The 22,423-nt window shown below is 42.0% G+C and overlaps 1 protein-coding gene across 11 annotated transcripts in view; it reads right to left on the reverse strand.

Annotated features, from left to right (window-relative positions):
• The window catches only part of LOC124302013 (fasciclin-3), a 238,237-nt gene that overhangs the window by 122,689 nt on the left and 93,125 nt on the right, over positions 1–22,423 (reverse strand). The gene's annotated exons all lie outside the window — the stretch shown is intronic.

Genomic DNA, 22,423 nt, shown 5'->3' on the forward strand with positions numbered 1-22,423 from the left:
TCTCCACCCAACGGCGATCCATCCATCGTTCATTGTGCCGATCATCTTGGCTCCTCTGTCTGGTTGATGGCATTACCTTAAGGAGATCTCATGCCCGCGACAAAGGCCAGGGGTCGTCGTAGAAAGAAGAGCGTTCACGGATTCGCCGGCAGTATTGCAGGGACAGGATATAAAAAGAGATAAAGAGGCGACACAGGGCCGAGAGAATGATTCCCTGCAGGTAAAAGAAATAGGTATGGTATACCTCGTAGCCCTTCATCCGCTTTTCCTCGTCCATCCGTTGCCTTGATTTTGCCGTCACGTTTTGTGTTCCAGTAGTCACGTGGCTCGCGACGCGTGCTCGTTTTCACCCCGCGACGTATTTCGAGATCCAAAGTCGCCAAGGACGAGAAAGCAGAATCGAGGAGTCGAAGGGAAAAGGAGAGGCAAAACAATCTCCGGAATAAGAGGCGGAGGTGTTGGTAGAAGCAATGAGGGTATATGTATAGCGAGGAGGCGAAGGAGGCCAGCGATGAAGAACTCTTTTATTATTTTAATTAGTTTCAGAAATATTCTCAATGCCCCAATAAAAGAGAATATGGACTAAAGCTCCAGCCATCTCGTGATTATGGATAGACGAGGATCGAGTTCAGAAGAAGCACCTCTGGAACGATGTAATTTAGTACTGAAAGAGCGGGATAAAACAAATAGCGGTGTACGTACATACATAGATTGAGGCCGATTCGAGTCGCGCGGATGCTGATGGAAATAGCGAACGGGCATGAATGCGGGGAGGTTTTATTAATTAAGAAAATAAAACCGAATGTATACCCACATCCAACGAGAAAGTCTACACCGCGAGGAAACGTAATTAATCAAATCAAATATTCCTCCGACTATAATTGGCGCAGCCGCCACGACGCGACGAATAGCTAAAGCAAGGCAAATTTTGCAGTCAGTCCGACAATTGCGACTAGGGGAAACTTTTTTTCATCGCCGATTCTTTGTCGAATTCACCCGCAAATCCCGCTGGGAGAAGACGGCGCGCGACCGATGTCTCTTTCTTCTTCCAACAACTTTGACTCTTCTTAAATAAATAACTTTTCTTCGCAGTAACTTACGGTAGGTATAACAGGTAGATATTCGCGGTCGACGGCAGCTAGACGTGCGATCTCGTTAAACGAAGGCTTAAGAAGGTATCCAACCCTCTGGAGGGGAAACAAAAAAACTCTAGCTTTTTTCCAAAGTTACTCGACTGTAAATGAAAAAAATTCTCCCAAACCTTGTTCCACGAGGTACGTTACATATATAATACGAGCGTTGAGAAATGATTTGAGGGGAAAAAAAGCAATCCAACTTTTCGGTTCAAATACCTGACTCATTCTCGTTAACTTTAAGTTCGGAATGTAATTTTTTTACGCTATTTATACTGTTATATGATTTCGTGAGCAGTGAGGTTGACTTCTTATATTTAAATAAACGTAATTGTATTTTCTTACCTTCCCCGAGAAGCACATGAAACGATATTTATACTGATACTTTTAAAATGAACGCACCGATATCTTTATCGACGGACATGTACCAGAATAATGACGATCGATATCACCAGCATTTTTTACTTGAAATTTATTGTTTTCTTCAAAACCAAGATTATAAAAACGAGCCTATCTTCGACACCAAGTTTATCATAAAAGCTACCTTACAAATAAGCGTCACACTATTTTATTTGCAGCCTCCTGAATGGTGTTAAAAATTGCAGTGAACAGTTTGGACAAAATCTAGTTCACATTCGAGATGCACATATCAAACATTGACGCGTAGAGGTATTTTTAATGAACACTTGACGCATCTTCCGATCAAATACCCGGTCAATAGACTGGCTGCGAGTAGATCGTTGATTCGTTTTCATAGCCGGTATAAATATCAACAAGGGATGGATCGGTAGGCATATATACATTTATATATGTATATGTGTGTATGTACCTACGGAATTCAATGGAACACGTATAATCGGGTTATCCTAAAAAACGATAAGGGTAGAAAAACAGGAAAAAAAGAATATGTACTATCTGGTCTTGATTATCGGAAATTGTTTGGGCGTGGTCGACGGTACACACCGCGAACGATCCTCGGTACAAAACTCGATGATAAATAAATAGAAAAAAAAAGAAAACGTACATGATCGCGAAAAAAACGTACACGACCATCGCAACAGTCTCGCACGTTCTCACATATCTATACCTACATGTGTAGGTAGGTGGACGTTGTAAAAATCTATGTATATATAGATGCATCAGATAGATTGTTTTTTATGCGAAAATCTGTATGAGCCGAACAGAGAAAATTCTCGATTCGTAAACTAACCAAAAACCATCGGCGTATTTCAGGGTGACAAATCTTCGCTGTATAGGTAAATCAGACGGAATGAGCCGCTGGCTGAAATATTTTATCGTTCGATACGACCATCGCGCAATCGTCCTATTAATTGTAGCAAGGAAAAAAACGAAATTGTCTCTCGGTATTCAGAAACTTGTGCAAGGCCAAGAATAACCGACATTTGCGAAATAGCAATCGTCAAACGAAGATTCATTGTTGAACCAGTTCATTCAACACCTGACATTTCATCTGTCAATAGACGAATATGTTTACTTATAGAAAAGAAGCGAAAATCGCAATTTTTTTTTTTTTTTTCGACTAGGTATGCTGTACCGAATCTAATTCATCAGTCGCGACTCATCTTTCCGTATCTCGAACGAAATCGTTGGTGCTGTTGGTGCGTTTTCATCTCTCGTGCCGAGTTTGGCGCTGAGGCGGCGTATTTCACGAGTTTATACTTATAATACTTCGCTTATTTTCATACGTCAAGACGTCAGGCAGCTGGCTACCAATTCTAAAAATGAATGGCGCTGCAGCTGCACACGATGCAGATTGTAGGAATGTGTGCGCCTATCTAGCTGAACGACATGTACGGGAGGAATAGCTTGTCTGTGAAGATTGCTTTTGGCTTTCATAGTCGAGCCGAGACTGCGACGAAACGCCATTGCCGGTGCACTCGGACCGGAAGCAGCTCCTTCTGTGCAGCCCTCGATTGCATGTTCCGTTTGCATTTGCTCCCGAGTGTCGGAGACTTGGGGAAATCGCATTTCGAGGGCAACTTCTACAGTCGATCCGCTGTCCCGCTGCCTCCCGCAGGACTTCGGACAACATCGGGATCCGGCGTAGATTTATTTGCAAGCTCTTGAGCGAAGCTGATCACGTCGGCAAGATAAACAGGGAAAATGCATGTATACATCACGCCGCATGACAGTGAGCCCATCCCCCCGTTGCCAAAACCCCGGCCCTCGGATCATCCCTCAACTCATATCCTACCCGCTGCCCGCGTCTAGCTGTTGTTGTTTTATCGCTCAACCGTTTGTCACTGACTGCTAGACAGACAATAGCGGCCCTCTTTATATCGCCGTGTTGCCCAGACGACCGCTTCGCCGAGTAACGGAGGAACATTTTTTTCCCAACGCACGTATTCTCCTCCTATTTATAATGCGTTCGTCGGTCAAAGTTTTTAAACGAAAAGAGAAGCACTGTTTGGTCAGCTCGATGCATCGGATTTACTGTCAAGTACAAGATAAATAAATTAGAAAATTCTTGAAAAACATTACAGGGTTCAAATTTTATTTCGTAAATTTCATCCGCTGGTTATCGGCATTAAAATGAACGCAATGAAAAATTTTTAGAAAAAACTTTGACTAATTGTTCAAACCAACTTTTGTGTTTTGACAAAAATGATTACGTTGTACGTCTTAACTTATCACACCTAGAAGGATACGTGAACAAATTAGAAAAAGGTAATAGATTCGAATAACTCGTTATCTTTGAGTAGCGTTAATTAGAAAAAAATGATAAATTCTGTGCTATTCCAAATGTTCTTTCAGTAAAATAAACGTAATTTCGGCAACCTTGGAAAATATGAAAATTTTTTCCTTATGCACAAGAATCGAACTTGAAAAGCAGAGAAAAGAGTCTTGGAGTTATTTTGTTTATTTTTATTGAATCTCAGCTGAAACGTATGAAACTAATTTCAATCCTTCAAATTTTGAATGAAATTTTTGCGTTCGTTCGATTCAGTGCGGGATTTTGAACTCAAACAAGCCTGTAATTGACGGGTACAGTAATTCTGAGAAAAGGGTAGGTACCAAACCTGTCTTGATAGAAATACAGCAGCGGTATAAACCGGAGTAGCAAATTCTCCTGGAGCATTCAACGGAATGGCGGAAAATGAGGGACACGTATGCCGGGTATTGGCCAGGCACTGAAAGCCGGTAGTAAAATGGAATAAAAAATGTAATGGAAGGGAGTAAAAAGGTAGCAAGGAGGAGAGTTGCACAAGCGCGGTGCTTTATACAACATGACGCGACCTGTTAGAGGTACAGAAACGATCAGCTCGCTTCATCACTACTCGAATAACCAATAAAAACTGTCCTGAGCACTGCAGTCGGGGTTATACGAAGAAAGTTCTCTCGTCGTTTAGAGCAATGCTTGAACCCGTGTGCAGAGAACAATACGAGCCAAGCGATAGTTCAGACCGCGGACCATTGGCCAATTCGCAATCCAGGATATCGGAGATACCGGGCCGAAAAGCTCCTCCGATATTGTGTTATCCTTTATTACAGGATCCGAGCTTACGCCTCCCGCCCATTCTCTCTTGTCAGCTGATACTCGTTCAGAGTTCTCCCGCAACATCTCAGTCGTTGAGCAGCCGGAGAGCCAGCTGGATTCGAACTAACAACTATTTAATAATCAAACTTATTCAATTTCCGAGCTTCCACTTGGCAATGGTTTCTCGCTTTCAGGACGCTGTATATATAGGTACATATATATATTATATACGCAGCGAGACGCCAAGGTACGAGATATCTACCTCCCTTCGTTTTTTCACCTCTCACAGTGGATATCTGTTGTTGGAAATTACGTATTTTCCCTTGGCATTCCTTGTTGCTTTTCACTTAGCTCGCTTATTCAATTCCAGCTGATTGGAATTTCTTTTATCTATGTTCCGAGCATCGTCACGTTTGCACTAGCTGTTTAATTACAATCTATGCAATTAAACCTGCAATCTGCACCGTGCCTGATATCCTTGGAGAAATCGAATTTCTCGTTACCTCAGATTATACCCGCGTTTAATTCGCATTACCAGTGACGAGAATAATGATATTCCGCTCTGATTCCAAAGCGATGAAACGTTGAATAATCCGAAGAGTGGACGAGAACATCGAGTGCCAAAAGAAGAAGATGGAAATAAACGGCAGAAATTACGATCTCTTGCGCGGATGCTTTATTTCGATTCGTTCGGAGCGAGCTGAACGAAAATACTTTTATGAGAAATGATATTGTCAAAAATTGAACAAGACGTTCATTGAAGAGCTAAGAGCTAAGAGCTAAGAGCTAAAACCGAATCAAAAAGATTTATATTTCGGGAAAGTTTAATTCAGGCGAATATCAGATCGGATCAAGTACAGATTTTTGCGGAAAAGGAGAAAAAAGAATATACATTAATAATAGCCGCGAGATGAAAAAAATGAGCATTTTAAAAGAGCGTTGAAATCACATGAAATTGCGTGATCTAGATTTAGCCATGTTTACGAATGAAACCGGATAAAAATTTGACAGCGGAGCGGGTGACGATCTAGAAAATAACATAAACCGGAACCGTTCCAATGCGTAACCCGAAACAATTTCAAGCGAACCGAAGCCCTGCTGAAACCTGAAACTTTGATAAGGTCATGTAAGTGTCCAGGGATAAGACGATAAGTAAGTATGCAGATTTGTATTCACGCAGCGTGCCCAAGTCAAGCACGAAAGCCCGAGGCAGGAAGCAGGGGGGAAGGAGAAACGAAGCTCATCGTCGTCGACCGATCGTGTAATCGATTTGCTGGTAAAATGCTGGGAGGCAATTCTGTGAAACAATACATTGCATACTTTCGCCAAGATAATTGCGGAGTTTGGCATCTTAGAGAGTTATAATGTTGATTTTATCGTGAACCCAGAAAAATGATCTGGATATTTGAATACCAGCCTGTGAGGAAATTCACACTTGAAGCAAGAAAGTTGAAATCAAATTTTCTTACCCGATTATACCAAGTAGATTATCTTACGGGTTCGACATCGGAGAGAATGTTTTTGTTTAAAGCTAATCAAAGAGCAAAAGCGTAAAAGCATCCTGAAAGTAGAAGAACTGAATTTATTGTGTCCACCTAGATAAAACATTGCTATAAGCATTGCCAAGAACTTATCGGGATAAAATATTTCGTTCGAATGGCGATAAGAGGAGAGAATCGGAAGATCGTTTTGATAGGATTATGGAATGATGGACCAGTCGGTCGTGGGTGAGAAAAAATACCTGGAACTTCTCGCTTCTGGCGTACGAAATGACGAAGATGAGGCGCATAACGAAAGGCGCGTGCAGTTGCATCCGGTAACAAATCACTGTTATGGCGGGGGTGGCAAGTTTATACCCGGCGTGTATTCCGGGCAATCCGCGGGTTGCCTGGTGGAACTCCGAGCGGCCATAACGTAGAAGTATCGCGCGGCTGAATCGCGGTACAGTAACGCAGATCCGGAACGAACGGTGCCTTTTCTCGCCGCTGGAGGCAAACAGCGAGGAGTGGATGTATGACGGGGGATTTGTCCGCCTATACGCGACAGGCCGTGCTGTTTCATTTTTCAAACACGCCACCTAGCAAAATGTATTTTAATAGTCGAATGATAAAGTGTCCCGAATATTTCATTGCCCCGGGTCAACTCGACTCGGATGGAAAAATGAACGAAATTTCTTTCTGTTCTTTTTGTTTGTTTATTGTTCTTTCTTTTTTTCTAACACGTTTTTTCACCCCGACGTAAACAGAGCTGCATGGTATGACTTTTCACTTTGGGCGGGAGGGGGAGGGGGATGATGGACATTTTTACCCTCGGTTATACTGAAATCGTTCGGAAAATTATTTGACCGAAGAAAAAAAGGTTTCGTTTGCAAATTTTCCGGCCTTATGGCCCGCCGTTTAAGGATCTCTGTAACTCCCTACTCAAGATTCTCCGATATTTTCAAAATATTTCCATTTCAACTTCACCCTGAATCCGGAGAAAAGCGTTTCTAGAATTCCCTACCCCCCGCGGCCAACAATGCGGAAAGACCGGACATGATATGGGAGTCTGAGTTTCACGCAGCATTGACCATAAAGTAGGATTGATTTAAAATTTAAATAGTGGGGGATGTAAATTTGCTTTTTTTATTATTATTATTATTATTATAACGCTCGGCTGCTCCGCGTGGAAATGATTGATCCTTTCTCGATTGAACCTGAGAATGAACCGTGATAGCAATATGAAGGTAACGATTGTGTTAGAATGATAAAAATTTGATAGAAATTAGGACGCTCCGAAAGGAAATAAAAGTTGATTGGAAATGTAAAGGGTAAAAATCATTTTAGGAAATATTTACATATTTGTGACGATTAAATTTGGAGAATCTGTGCGTATGTTTTTATATGTATAAAAGTAATGACGAGAACAAAATCTGACGCCATATGCGGTATTTCAATTGGTACCGGATCGTTGAATTTTATTGGTCATATATTGATGATTTTATAAATTGGCTACTCTCGACGAATATTCTATTTCGATTGAAAATATTGTACCGCCAGTTTTACCAATTTAAACGTTAATGCAAGTACGCGTTCTGAAAGCGAATGCCTGCACAGCGAGCTCGCGTGTATGCGCGATGAAAATATGTCATCGGGAATGCTGGGCCGTTTAATAATAAAGCTTTTCAACATCGATCGAATGTTTTATTCACGGCACAATACCTTCGTTGGTTAATTAGACTCGATTTAAAGGATTTCATGACAATATCTCGGTTTAAACAGACTTAGCAGCTCACCATTCTGTTAGGTATAGAAATACTGAAAACTGCTAATTGCATCTCTGTATGGTATAAGCTGTACGGTAAAGTACCAATTATTTCCCTCAAGTATCAGATTCCATTTGCATGCGCTTGTATGAACTCTTATCGGCACAGAATTAGTTGCGCAACCTCCCGAATACTTCAAAAACAATTGGCACTTGTTGACGTCACCGAACCAAGGAAGATGTCAACTTCAATCATTTGTATAACAATGGAACTGTTGTTTAATGGTGAAAGAGCGAAGAGAACAACTTCCCTGACAAATTAAATCGACGACGAATTTCAAGTGAGCGATACTAGCGTTGAATGCAATCATTTCAGGCATTTCGCCTCAATCATACCGTAAGCAGAGATCGCGACTTTGTCATTGTTTAAGATGTGGAACTAAATGTAATTTGCAATTCGTGATTTCGTGCTGCGGGGTTTATCTATATATCTACCAGAGAACCAAAAATGTTCTCCTGGAAATCACTTTATTTTTTTGTCAAGAGCTAAATTTTCCATACTGGTCCAGTCGAAATTCGAAAAACGTAGTTTTTCGATACACCCTTGTATCTATACATTGTATATATATATATATACACATATATAGATATTTTACTATTGTTCTGCTAAAATTTGAGGGCCACGATGAATCGAGGTTTACATGAGGGATTCTCCGTCAACTCGGCCACTTTTTTTTCGACCATCTCAGATCTGCCCCATAATTGGTTTTATCAAAATACTATTAAAAGGTACTCCATGTGAATTTTTTCAGATTTTTTAATTCATCATTTGAGAAATTGCCGTTTTTCTTTCAAACGAATATATCTCGGAAACTTGAAATAACTGAAAAAAAAATTACTCTACATAAAAGTTGTAGTTTTTTGTTAGCTATCGAAAGGAATTTTTGAAAAAATTTTTACGTTCCGGTAACGCTGATTTTTTACCAAAAAGGGAAGAAATTTTTTTTTTTATTCATTATTCAAAATTTGCCGATTTACTAAACTACGCGTAGGCAGGAGCGGCAGGCTGCCGGTAAGGATCAGAGTTATCTATCTTCAGAAACCCGATATTCGATTATATCGCGGCGGCAAGCTTGCAGCCGCGAAAAGTACGCGCAGCTTCTCGCTCAGCGTGTATAAAAGCAAATTGTATTATCCGCACAACAGCAGGGTTAATTTTATTATTTCCTCCGTGATTCTTTTACCCGACGAAACACTTTTTATCTAGCAAAGTTCGAATCTGTTTCGGAAATGCCGGGATTTTGGTGTTTGTCGCATTTCAATTTGCAGATGGGACGCTTTTCGTACATATGTATGGAGCCGCGGAGTCGAAAACAGGCTGGAAAAGGTCGAATGCCCTCGTCTATCCCCTCGAACCGGGTTCAAAGCTCGCCTCTCATTAATCACTGGCAACGCCACGTTTAATTATTTATTTATTCCCGTTACTCCACGGCTGCTGATTTTCTGAAGAACAACCACGTTTCCAATTACGACGCCGGAGGGAGAAAAGCATTCGCCCAGCTCAACGTTACCCCGCACGCATTCAAGTTTCACCCAGCAACACTAGGACGTAATATTCTTCCCGAAGGATCGTTCTTTCTTGTTTACGGACGAGATGCTCTACCGAGCAGAAGTGGTGGGGTGAACGTGGCAAAAATTAAAACCAGCAAACGGACGCACAAGAAAAGAATGGTTAGGGAACGCAATCACCGCGACAAGGAGAGACAAAAGGATTCATTAAACGTGGATGCACTTTTCTCCGTTTCCAAGTAGGTCTTTGTCGGTTATTCTGTTTGCTAAGTATCCAAGCTGTATGCGAATACCGCCAAATAATTAAAACGTAAGCCTCGAGGAAGCGTTTTTCCAATTTATCTTTCCTCTGGTTTGAGATACCTCAAGCAGAAATTGAAAGGATCTTGTAACCATGTGTATAATATTCATATTATTACATGTATACCCGTGTAAAAAGTTCGTTCCGAGAGCTTCGACTAGTCTGTTAAGCAGCTCAGTGTAATGAAGCGTTTCTCCGAAAATGACGAATTGATATCCCAGCTAAAGAAACATGATTCCAATTGCTTGAAGGATGCGTAACCGATACTATCAAGGAAATTAATTCAATATTTGCGAGCTTGAAATAATTGTACTGAAAACATGCGTAAGCGTATATAATACGTACCAAGTAGTCGAAACTTGAATCGAGTAAGCGATCCTCGCCATCGCGTGTTTGGAACGAAGGCAATTATCGGTGCGTGCGTATATACTGTATATACAACATCGTCGTAGGATGGAAATTATAGATTCGTGTATTTCAGCATCTGACATAGCCCGACGAAAATTATTCCATTATGGTGGAGGTGACTGTAACAGTGGGCGATAACTCGCAAAATATTTACCTGTAACAAACAAGAGAAAGAGCTTTTAGTTCACTGGTAACAAAAAAGTAATATGTCAGTTTAATATTCGTAGAAGGCAGCGTACCGAACGAGTTATTACATGCATCCAGTTCCAGTCAAAGAGAAGCGGAGCAATGAGAAATCGTCTAACAATTGTCAAAAAAAAGGCTAAGGGAAGAAACACGTGTAAGTTACTTTCGTAAATTGAAAGTTATATACCATTATCTGTACCGTTCGAGAAACGGCTCGCCCCGCTTTTTAATATCATTTTGTCCCCTCGTTTTTTCTTAGCAAATAATATAAGGGTATATGTCAGTTTAATTCACGATCAAGTTAATCGAGTATATGCTAATGGAAAAGAGCATTCCAGGCCACATTTTCTCTCTCCTCTTCTCTTCTAAAAGGCCATTTCCGGATCTGATTATAACTCGCGATATTTCATTTCCGAGTATAATATCCTCTATCTTAAATCAACGAAATATCCTTTGCTGTGACTCGTTATTACACCTAAGCCCCACAAAGACCGGCAATCTTGAAGACCCTGCTAACGGTCTTCCGGATTCTTCGACCGTTCTATAATCTCGCGTGGTTCTTATCATAATTACCGAAATTCGCAGGATTACCAAAGAATAGAACAGAGTCCGAGGTACCCAAATTCAAAATTACGATCGTTAGCCGTGAGAAGACAACCTTATACATTCACGATGGTCGAAGTCTCCGACGATGCAAGTTCACAACGAGGCGGGAGTTTAATTCCGAAGGATATACGGACCTCAGGGGAAAACGGTACGATATTGCGAGCGAAGCGCTGACCGCGTTCGTAATTCATTTGGATGAGGTGTCTAACCCCCACCCCCCCCCCCCTCCCCCTCCTCCATCGCACCTCCCAACACGACGGTATAGCCGAATGCACTTGGCCCGCAGTGCAACGGTCAACGAGATGCTGCGGTATTATACCTATTATATCCGTATACCTTACATCAACCGAGTCCCTGATGAACTTCTCCGAGAACTTTGACAATCAAATGCATATTCATCTCATGGTTGGTAATTCCTGAGTAATTTACGGACGCCAATTCACCATACTCGACTTCAAGAAGTGTTCTCCTAACACGTATGACGACGAAACAGAGAACTGATTGCATCAAGAGGAGAAAAAATAATTTTCAAAAATGCTCGAGAGAATTTCACCTTGAATATTGGAAACGAAACTCGAATATGTTAGTGTTTCAGTGTTTGTTTTACCTCTCACTGTTTGTTTTCTCACCCGCCATGAGAACGAATTCCAGAATTTCATGATATACCGGTGCGATTCGTGTCAAGGTTTGTGTAAGAAATTCTCAATTTTGAATGTGAAAAAAATTTGACTCGTTCGGTGAATAATTTCGCGATAAGGGCAGACGTTTTTCTGAAAATAAACTCGCGGCTGGTGTGAAAATAAATAACGCCTAATAGAAGAAGCAAATATAATTAATTGTCATTTTTTTTTTTTTCTCTCAAAATTGGATTTCGGCCGTACCGCCGTCACTCTTAAAAAGTTGCTTTGCAGTTCTGCGATTCACGATTAACGATGGATTTCATTTGCGAGAACAATTGTGAAAACGATTCTCATTTTTCATTTAAATTTTCGTTGGTATTGAATTTCTTCTTTTTCCCTGCGTTACAATAAAGAGGTCGGTCCGAAGTCCGCGGCCGAGAGAGACAGTGATTTTTAATTAACTGCTTGTTGAAAGTGGCGAATGCTATGGAAAGACAGGGAGTTTAATCAATTTCAATGAAAAGAGCGATTTTATCATGACGCACGAGGTTGTATTGTGCCTTGGATCGGTGCACGTATCGATCGGCGCACATAAGCTTCGAGTAAAAGCAGTGACAAAGAGTCGTCCGATGTTGGTTGGGTCAAGTTTGGTGCCTGGTGATTCAGCGATCGATCTCCTAAATCGAGCCTCTTCTTCGCTGCAAGGCCCGAAGCATCGGTTGGCTGATTTTCGTACCGTATCAAGACGACGTGTGGGTTCCTTACAAATCACCGCAGCGGAGGAGGTGCCGGGAACAAAGAAGAAAATGCCGCTCTCGAGCTCAACGTTAGATGTTATCCCGATCGGTTCTTTGGGGAGCAACAAAAAGACACCGCGATCGACTTATTATTTTTCGGTTAATCAGCGATTCACCCTGGGCGAATCCCGTTCTGCGGAGAATTTCATTACCGCAAGACGCCGAGGAGGAAACTATAATACTCGAGGGGTTTCTGCGAACCTTGTACCATGTCACAAGGTTAACAAGATTGGACAACGAGTTTTGAGGATCCCTGCAGGAGTGGTCGCAACGAACCAGGGGGGGGGGGGGGGGGGGGTATAAGGCTGCGGCGGCAACAAGAAACTAACTTTGGACCCGGATTGTAATTCGTAAACAACGGTTTAGGCCGCGACTTACTCGCTTATATATTTAACGCAGTGGGCATGTTATATAGAGCCTTAATTACGGTTCAACGGATTAAGTTAGGACGATTAGAGTAACGGTATTAGGACGAGCCATGTATTTCGGCAAATTCTACGCTGATATTAATCAAGACCTCACGGACGGGTAAACGAAGACGCCGGTATTTCGTATCTTTGGGATATCGGGCCCAGGAGCTGGATCAAGTGGAAAATAATATCTTTCGGCTGTTCTATATTCCTCCAGGATGCGAAATAGGGGTGCAGACTGTAAAAACTGATCCTTTTTCGTTATCACCTTCGACCCGAACAAACTTCTCTCTATCCCCCCTCCCCTATAAAAGTCACCCAATGCGAGAGCGAGGATTCCCTGGCTTATAAAAATCACCTCCGAGGATTCGTGCCGGGACGCGGCTTGGATCCAGCTGTAAACAATTTAATGGCTCATTGCGACGATCATGGAAAAAATGCGAATTGTGCTATGTGACTCGGAAATAGGTCACGATTTTGGAGCTTCTTTCGTTCGACAATATTCAGGACACTTCGAAGATCGATAGGCCAGCTCGAGTTGTGTGCTGTGAACGAATGTCGACTCTCTTCATGTCGGGCACAGTTTCGACGATTTTTTATTTGCTGCCACTTTTTATATCTGCCCGCTTTGAACTCTCGTTGAATGGTCGTCTCCGGGATAAATCGCGGCTCGAATTGACGAAGCACTCAAGCGAGTTTAAATGTCGGATATATTTTTTATATCTCCTCTTCCTTCTTTTCTCGCCATCAAAAGCAGGCACGGACCACGACCTATTTTCCAATATCAGCGAATTTGATAACGAGTGGAGGAAAAAGATATCTCAACGGTGTGACTAAAAGCTCGAGACGAAATGAGTGCTAGAATGTGTACGCAACTAGTTTGAGAAAACTGAGATGTCGATTGGACGGAAATAACTCGAGAAGCGAGCTTATTCGATGCGATAACACTTGCCAGGTTGAAATAACCGGTGAGGCATTACACTGGAGTTTGGTTCACTCTAGCCAGTTTCGCCAAGAGAACAGCGACCAATTCACTTGGTCTGAAATCCCACCAATTTCTGATCCCGTGCCTACCCATAAACAGTAATTACCTATTAGACCATACCACCGAATGGTATTCATCAGGGCGAAGTTGAGCCTCGCATCTTATAATCCTGGAATCTCGAGCCAGTTGCTATTCATACACGTATAACCACGATGTGTGCCGATAGTTCGGATTACTTAGTTTGCCGTCTGAAGGATGGCCCAGTTTCCATCGCGAACATATAATTTCCGCCAACTTCACGATGATGAGGGAAAGAGGCAGCACCTCTGCATATTGAGAAAGGAACAAACGAAGAACCCATCGCTCTATACCTGCAAATTGAAATCAATTACCTGCTAGACGGTAAGCAAACACGGACTGATGGAATATCGGGCAAATTGCTTGATTTGAACTGCAGGTGGGAAGTACATTATATCGTACCAAATCTCAAGCGCACACGTAAATTGAAAAGTTAAGATGCGGTTAAATTTTTACGAAGCGAAATTTGTTTCATTTTCGGGTGTAGTTCGGAAAAGCCCATACCTCCGGTCAATTTGAAATTTTAAATTCCCATGCACGATGACGAATATAACAATGAAAATGCTCGCAAATTTGATTTTTAAGGTCAAAACTCACAAAAACTGATTTTTCAAAAGTTTTTCCGAAAAAAAAAAAAAAAATGTATAGAACATAAAAAATCAGTCTTTTTATAGGCTACAAATTTTGTAAAGCAACATTTTTCTCTAAGATCAACACTTATGGAAATGAAATAGACAAACTTTTTAAAAATTATTTTTTGATAGTGTTGAAAATCAAATTTGCGGGAAATATCACCATCATATTTGTGATCAGCGAGTCAAAATCTCTGACTATATGAAATTTCAAATTGATCAGAGGTATGGGCTTTTCGGAACTTTAACATCATTTTGTTTTCAAGATGAGTCAACAAAAGTGGATGCAGCCCCTTTGGATATAAGTGAACAAAACGAGCAATGATGCTTTTCCCTCGCGTGAAAAAAAAAACTCTTACATTGAGAAATACGAGAGCCAACCGACCCCGAGAGTATCGCTCTGATCCTGACAATGCAGGACTTACCCAAGTGGCACTTTACTTGTCCGTGGAAAAATGCGATTCGCACAGATCTGACGCTTGTTCTTTATTCAAGCGCGTCGCGTCGCTATAGGGTTGCAAATTTAATTCAATTTCCGCTTCTTCCCGAGATTTCCTTTACATGCATAGACGTGAAAATGGCGCGAAATAGGTCAAGCACTTTTGAAACAAACAAAAATACAACACCTATATACCATACCAAAGCAAACACTAAAGGAAATTCTCCGTCAATCCTGCAAATTATTTTTATTCCTCGTTGCTATTACTCAAGCGTGATAAAAAGAGAGATGACGTAAGGAAGTTTCGTAACTCTCGACTTACCGTAACACGCCCAATTATATATAGAAGTTCTCGCATTCCCAGCAGAGCAGAGCGAGAATTAACCCAGATCAATTGCGATGAGGCTGACCATGACCTGCGACCCATGAAACGGATCGTCGTGGAAACGTCGTCCCGACGAGCTTATTGTTAGACGTTCTAATGGTCAATCGGGCCTCTTGCGTAACCTGTTTCCAACGAATACCTAATTGCATCGTGGGCAGCGGGACAAACGGTGTAGGTATCACACTGTCGTTGCATAGCCGGGGTTGACAATTTGCTTCTGGCTGTAATATCGCGGCAGCCACGACGATCGGGCACCGCGTCGGTTCTGCCTTGGCTTCGTAGCAACTAATGACATGCATTTACCCCGCCGTTAACCACCTGGTCAGAGCAGGACGAGGGGTGGTCCTCGTTACTCGAACAACAGACGTGGCTGCAATCCATCGCGGAACAGAGCTGTGCACCCTAACCATACCCCTCACCTCCTCGCCCAGGTCGATAAGTCAATGCTCTGACAATACCTATCGACAGAGAGCAGCCAACCAACTGCGGAATCCTCCGCGACTAGCCCCCCTTTGCCTATATCTTCTACGTAAGGGTGAACGTACCCTAACAATGCGCGCCACGCCGCGATGCTGAGTCTGTGCCGAGGTCTTATATCTTAAATTTAACTCGTGCAGTCGCTTTTACGGGTTTTATTATATCCACCCTCAAAACTCTGCGGACGTTGAAACGTTTCCATTCGCTAAACACTCCGCCTTCGTACAATCGATGTGTTCTCGTACCGCTGGTACTTTAATTGAACTTCCACGTTATGCGAAATGTCGCTTGTGAAGTCACTTGAACTCTACTCGAACGTACACTGCACCGGGTCGCCTATAGTCCAATTTTTATTCCCATAAGTTTGTACACATTCTTAAGCAATATATATTACAGTCTGCAGTAACTTTTTCAGATCAATTAAAACTTACTCACATTGTTTATGCTAAATCTCGTTTGAAGTATTCAATAACTCTGACTATTTTCAATTTCCATGATTTCGTTTAATTGAAATTTATTTTATGTTCCTCTTCAGGTATACCTGGTTTCTGTCAAAATATTACACTTTTCTTTTTTTTTTTCTACGTTTGAAAAAAGTTCAATCGATTTTCGTGCATACATTTTCCTCGGTGAGTTTGAAATATGTTTCCCATTCATGTGACATGCATGTAAATTCAAACTTAGGACCCTGCTAAATTAATACACCACGAAGAGTTTGATGATCTATGAAAAAAAGAATAATTCAGCATATACAGCTATGTCTAATGACACATTTTAAAAATTTGTTCAAACAATACCTCGAAATGAATCGAAAAATGTCGAGTGCTTTGAGAATTCGACTGTACGTAACCCGAGGAGTATTATTCATAATTATACTATAAACCCTGCACGATATGGTGAAAACCTCACTTTCTCTAGCTAAAACAAGATCAAATATATCGTCCATCGGCAGTGGTGCCACTTCAGATCTAATCAACTTCTTATTGGGTGGTGTTCGATGCAAATGGAGTTGTGCAACGGAATAAATTGCCACAGGGGACGCCGAGGTGCGTCAACGCTGTTCGTAAACACACGGCGACCTGCAGAGGGAATCCGACACGAGAGCCGAGAGCCAAGAGCCAGGAAAAACAAGGTAGGGAAGGGGAGAAAATCCTTCCTGAACGATGCCATACTGGCGTATAGCCGGGAGAAAACGTACTAATAGAATCTGAATGTGCTATTGCATATTCATCGCTCAAGGCTAGGAAGCGCGTGTTTGTTGGCGTGTGAGGCGCGAAAGAAAGCAAAAAGATTTAAGAAAAAAAAAAAAGAATACGAAACACCGTTCTGCGTGCGATTTTTACGACACGCATTCGGGGTTTTACTATCTGAATCCAATACCTACCTCGCCTGGTGTATGTAACGCGTTCAGTTTGAAACATGCGTGGAATTGAACGACGAAAGGTTTCGGCAACGTATTTTCACGAGTATCTATGTATATGAGAATAAACGAATACTAACAATTGTTAAGATTTTTAATCAGAAGACGAGGTATTTTTGCGCAATTTTTTTTTCTTTTTTTTTTTCTTATCTTTTCGAAGTCGCCCTTTTGGCTGCCTAAACGTTAAGAGCAAAATGAGCAAGATTAAATAAATTGCGACGCGGAATTTTATATCATTGTTGAAAAAATGCTAGGAGCTTGATTTTATTCCTGAGACGTTTTATAACGCCTTTCATACAGGCCACAGCGTTTCGCTTGCTTAAATTTTTACAAAGAAGCTACCGCGTGACGGTACGTGTATTCTGAAAACACCGTCGCGACGCTCATCTTCCACTTTCATATAGAGAAAGTTTTATATTGTTTTACTTTCGAGAGGCATATCGTGCATTACACTCTCACGATATTGCATAACCATATCACCTACCGCTTCTCCGCCTCGCATATGAAAATGAAATGGGAATCTACGTGCATGGTATGCGCGTTTCGCGCATCAGATTTGTTAAACCCAACCTATCCGGAGCTTTTCGCCTCCGCCACGTTATTGTTTCATTCGACCGTAACGCAATACACTTTTCTGACAAACTTTGAAATAGCGATATAGACACCATTTTCATCCCCCTTTATTTGCTTTTTTCCTCCCTATTTCTATCAAGCTAGCTATTACATGGCCACGGGCAGTTGTGCCCGGGGAAGCTAGTTACATCCGAGATTGTTACGCCTCGGGGCCGAAGCGCATAATAATTAATATTCACTGAGCCCTGCAGGCGCGGCTTGCACAACTACGAAGTTTACGCGATTACTGCAAAAATCACTTTCCGGTTGAACAACAAAAAGAAAAACAAAAATGAAAAAATAATACCTTTCACCTTACACCTAGACGGTGTATTCACGAAACGAGTTTACCGACCCGCTCGCTAAAGTTTAGCATACACCGCAGTTTAGTAAAATACCGCAGGCACCAAACCCGGCGGCAAAAAGCAAAGCTCAGAAGTAAAGCACGTGTTAGCCGGCGTAAAAACGAAGGTAACGAAGGTAACGACGGCGAACGGCGGGTCCTATCACCGGCTGTAATCTCGGGGCACGCGTATTAGCCGCCTGCCACAACACAAATGAGCTGTAGGGAGACGTGGAGGGTGGAGGGTGGAGGGTGGAGGGTGGAAGGTGGAAGGCCTCGGGTCTGAGTGGAAACGGAAGCGAGGCTTCGGGAGCGGACTCGGAACACGGGCACAATGGGAAGGGAAACGGTTCTACAGGGACAATATTCCCGAGCGGGCGAAGAACGCTTTGGAGAAAGTTCACGCGTGCCTCGGGCCGGCTCCCGATGTTCCCTGCAGGATCGAATGGGAAAGGACGAAGCAACGAGGACGAAGAGCGTGGGCGCGGGGGACGCGGGGCGCAGCGGCCAGCTCGAAGGGCCATTCAGCTTTTTTGGGTCAACCTTCCGCTCGATTTCACTCCCGAGGAAATGAGCTGTCGCACGTTCAGTCGATGTCTCTTCGAACCTGGGAGGCTGCCGCCCCTCAAAGACTGCCGGGTATCGCGGGGGAGTGAGAATAAGACGCTCCTCTATGGTACTCGATGATTTTTATGGCAAATATGTGAAGTCCTGATGTCTCAACCCGTTTGCAAAAAGCCGATATGTCATGTGTATTGTGTACGGTATGATAAACACATCTGCGAAATAATCAGAGATCGTCCGACTCGCAGATTTTAATCTAACCTAACTTTCGACTCTGAACCTATAAAACTCTGGACTTCTAAAATGCGAAATTTCTCTCCACGGGTAAATTCGATACAATCAAACCCTGTAACGAAAAAAAATAAATAAAAAAATGAAGTATGTTACTCGGAGCATTTTTATATTGCAATCATGCGTAAATGTTGATATATCCAAGTTTCGTGTCGGCTGTTTGATGTGGCAGATTACGCAGTGAATTATCTGTTTGCAGAGTAGGTATATGGAGACCCGGAGTATACGAACAGGAAGCACAGGGTACCGTCTTACTTTCCGGGATGGGAAATCAGTGGGACAATCCAAACAGACCGAGAGATTATGATGGCTATCAATGGGTTAATCCACTTATCAAGGGTCCACACTGCCTTCGCTTAGCTCACGCCTTAGTCTTCGTCCATTGTCCCTTGGTCAAAAACGTTACAGATAAACACATTATACTAACTCTCTCCCGGTGAACCGGATTAGGACTGCTTCTCTTCCATTTCCGCTTCGAAACTACGCCAAGACAAAGAGAATTCAGTCGCGATTAAAGACCAATTATGAAAACACCGAATTTTTCATCATATTGTAGGTAGATACACGTCAATTCTCAAAAACCACACAACGTATTCGTTAGAAGACTTAGTGTGAAGGAGTATGAGAAAAGGAAATCTTCATTGCTACTTTCCGTCAAAATTAAGTCAGAACAGTAAGCTTCGTGGAAATTTTTGCTGCAAGCTTTACGCTACCCTGTAGGTCGCGAGATTCGTGGGGAAAGTTCATTCCGGAGCTTCGAGGAATTGAGTAAGACTAGCGGCATGAAAAGCGATTGAAATCCACTCATGCAAAAGAAATTTTGCAAACAAACCGGTAGTGGAGATTCGGTGAGTAGTCTTATAATTTAGAACACGAATTTTTCTCTAGTGGTACTGGCTGCTGCAAATCGACCGTAACAATGAAGAAAAAAAATAGTGAAGAAGATTTGGTGGGTGGGTGGGTTAGCTGCTGAAGGAGGAAATTCTCTTTCTCGTTGCTATCGTTAGCGGTTAAGTAACGGTAGGTATATTAGACTTTGGGACGTTTACATTGCAGAAAGAGAGAAGAAGGCGCGGTTCGTTGTTAGCTCGGAAAGATAACGCCTTGGTGTAAATATTTTTCCTACGCGGGTGGGTATTACTTTCGTTCGGTACAAATCTACCTCTTCGAAAAAGAAGAGGAAAAATTGCAGCCACCCTCGCTCGACAAATAACAAACGTCCGGTCGCCCGTTCCATTTGGCTTTCAGCGACGCCGAGATGAGAATCTCAACTTCCAGCTCGTTTAAATTCTAAGAAATCATGGAACGCAATTGCGACGCCGCGCTTCGGTTCGTTATCTTTGAAAACATCCTCGGTGAATCGATTTAAAGAAAGTTTTTGTAACCGGGAAGTTCGACGAGACGATCTTACTTCTACCCTCAACAAATTTTGATGAGAAACTGTTGATGAAGCTGCAGCAAAGGCGTCCTGACCAACGTTCACCCGCTTTACCTTCCTATTCCAACTTTTTATACAGACTGCAAACGAGAGCTGCAATTCTCTCGGAACCGAAGAATTGGCATTCTATTCTCCGAAGCTAGTATTGAGCGAGCATTGAATCACATCAACGGAGTGAAGGGACGTTTCATCGAGCCATTGATACATCGCGTTATAGAAAAGATGGTTTCGGTCTAGACGACCGGTAATCGCTGATATCTCAAGCGTTGAATCCGCGCAGAAACTTCAAGTTTGCCAATTCAGGTCACTGATGTAGCTTGGTATCGCAAAGTTGAAGTGGCAGAAGCTTCAGCATTCTGCATATGCAGCGTTTCAATGGTTACTCAAAAGGTTCGCGTGTTTGCCGAAAATAAGAACTTTCATCGCTGCAATTGTTCCCTGCAAAATAGCGGCTGAATTAAACCAATTTCCGATTCTCGTTCATCGCATCAATTGACGAAAATTGTATCGAAAATGAAGATCGACTACGTGGACAGCTGAACGAACGCGAGAATTGAAGGAATCGATTCGCGACGAAATTGTTTGGTTTCCGGTGTGCTGAGCACTCCACCGATGACTGACAACACAGTCACCGGTTAACTGGTGTCTTTGTTTGTGCTCCAACGGTGAGTGAGAAGAGAGAAGGAAAAACGATAAAAATCACGAACTGTATTGCAAAGTCGATAGAAACTCTGAAAAACACTTTATTCGTACAAAGAATATGTGCAGGGCACACATGCACGATCATGTGTAGAATTTTATATTTGCGCAGTGCTCAAATTAATGCATTACTGTGACGTAAACATGGGCATTTTTTCTCTCTCTCTCTCTCTCTCTCTGTCTCTCTCTCTCTTCCATTTCACGATCCAGTAGCCCGTAAATATAGTCAGAGAATGCTTTTCCGTCTCGGTTCATTATCCTAGTTGATTCGCAGTCTTGCCTTTCCACGCGGTATAAAAGGCAGGCGTTTATACCCTGCAATTCAATTAAATTCAGTTCTTCGATTTCTCGACATACAAAGAGGTCGATACAATTGCCAATTGGTGTAGGGAGATCTGCTTCCGAAGACTGCACTCTCCGCGTAAACAAGCGTCAAGTAAAATGGAATTGTTAATTCTCTTGAAAATCTTCGAAGAGATCGTTCCTGATTTTTGCCACCCGAGACCAGTCTACGTCAAATTATTGCGAATACAGCGACTCAATTGACAATTGGAGATGCAACTTTGACTGGAATGATAAGATTTTTAAGAATACTGGATACAGACATAAAGTCCTGGGTTGGTAGATTTCTCATCGGATTTTATGTATCGAGGATATAATCGATTTAGAACTAGCGTCAGACAAAAGTTTTGAAGTGTTGTGAACTTTGGCATTTTTCGGTGCAGGCCTCAGAAATCGTATCACTGCGAATACCTTCGCGATATTTGACGTATAACGTGCCAAGATATTTGGAAACATTTCAAACATTCCATAGATTGATTCTATATGTTACGTGCCTGGCAAAAGTTTGAAGAAGTTGATAAGATTCACCCCTACTTCGAAGAGAATCACACAAATCTCGGCCGAATTATCCTGGCAATTATACAATTTTTGTCATATTCAAACTCACATTTTGTCATATTGAAATAACATTTTACAATTGTCTCGCTTTCTGCAAGTAAACTTTCTAGCCAAGTACCAAATTCTGGTTTATTGGACAACTGATTTCAACAAAGACGAATATACCGTGGAACAACATTTTCGAAAATCACGGATGCAGGCTTCGTTTTTCTTTCTTATTCAGGAACGTCAATTTCATCGTCTCTGTATTGAAATCGACCTACAACCATGGTTCTTGATTATAGGTTATTATCGGTGCTGAGCTTCAATTCCAAGAAACTTATTCATCAAATTGCTTAATCGATAAAAGTATCGTAGAATTTGGTCATGAAGTGACTAACAATGAGTC

The sequence above is a fragment of the Neodiprion virginianus genome, chromosome 4 (genome assembly GCF_021901495.1).
Source record: "Neodiprion virginianus isolate iyNeoVirg1 chromosome 4, iyNeoVirg1.1, whole genome shotgun sequence".
Classification (NCBI taxonomy): Eukaryota; Metazoa; Arthropoda; class Insecta; order Hymenoptera; family Diprionidae; genus Neodiprion; species Neodiprion virginianus.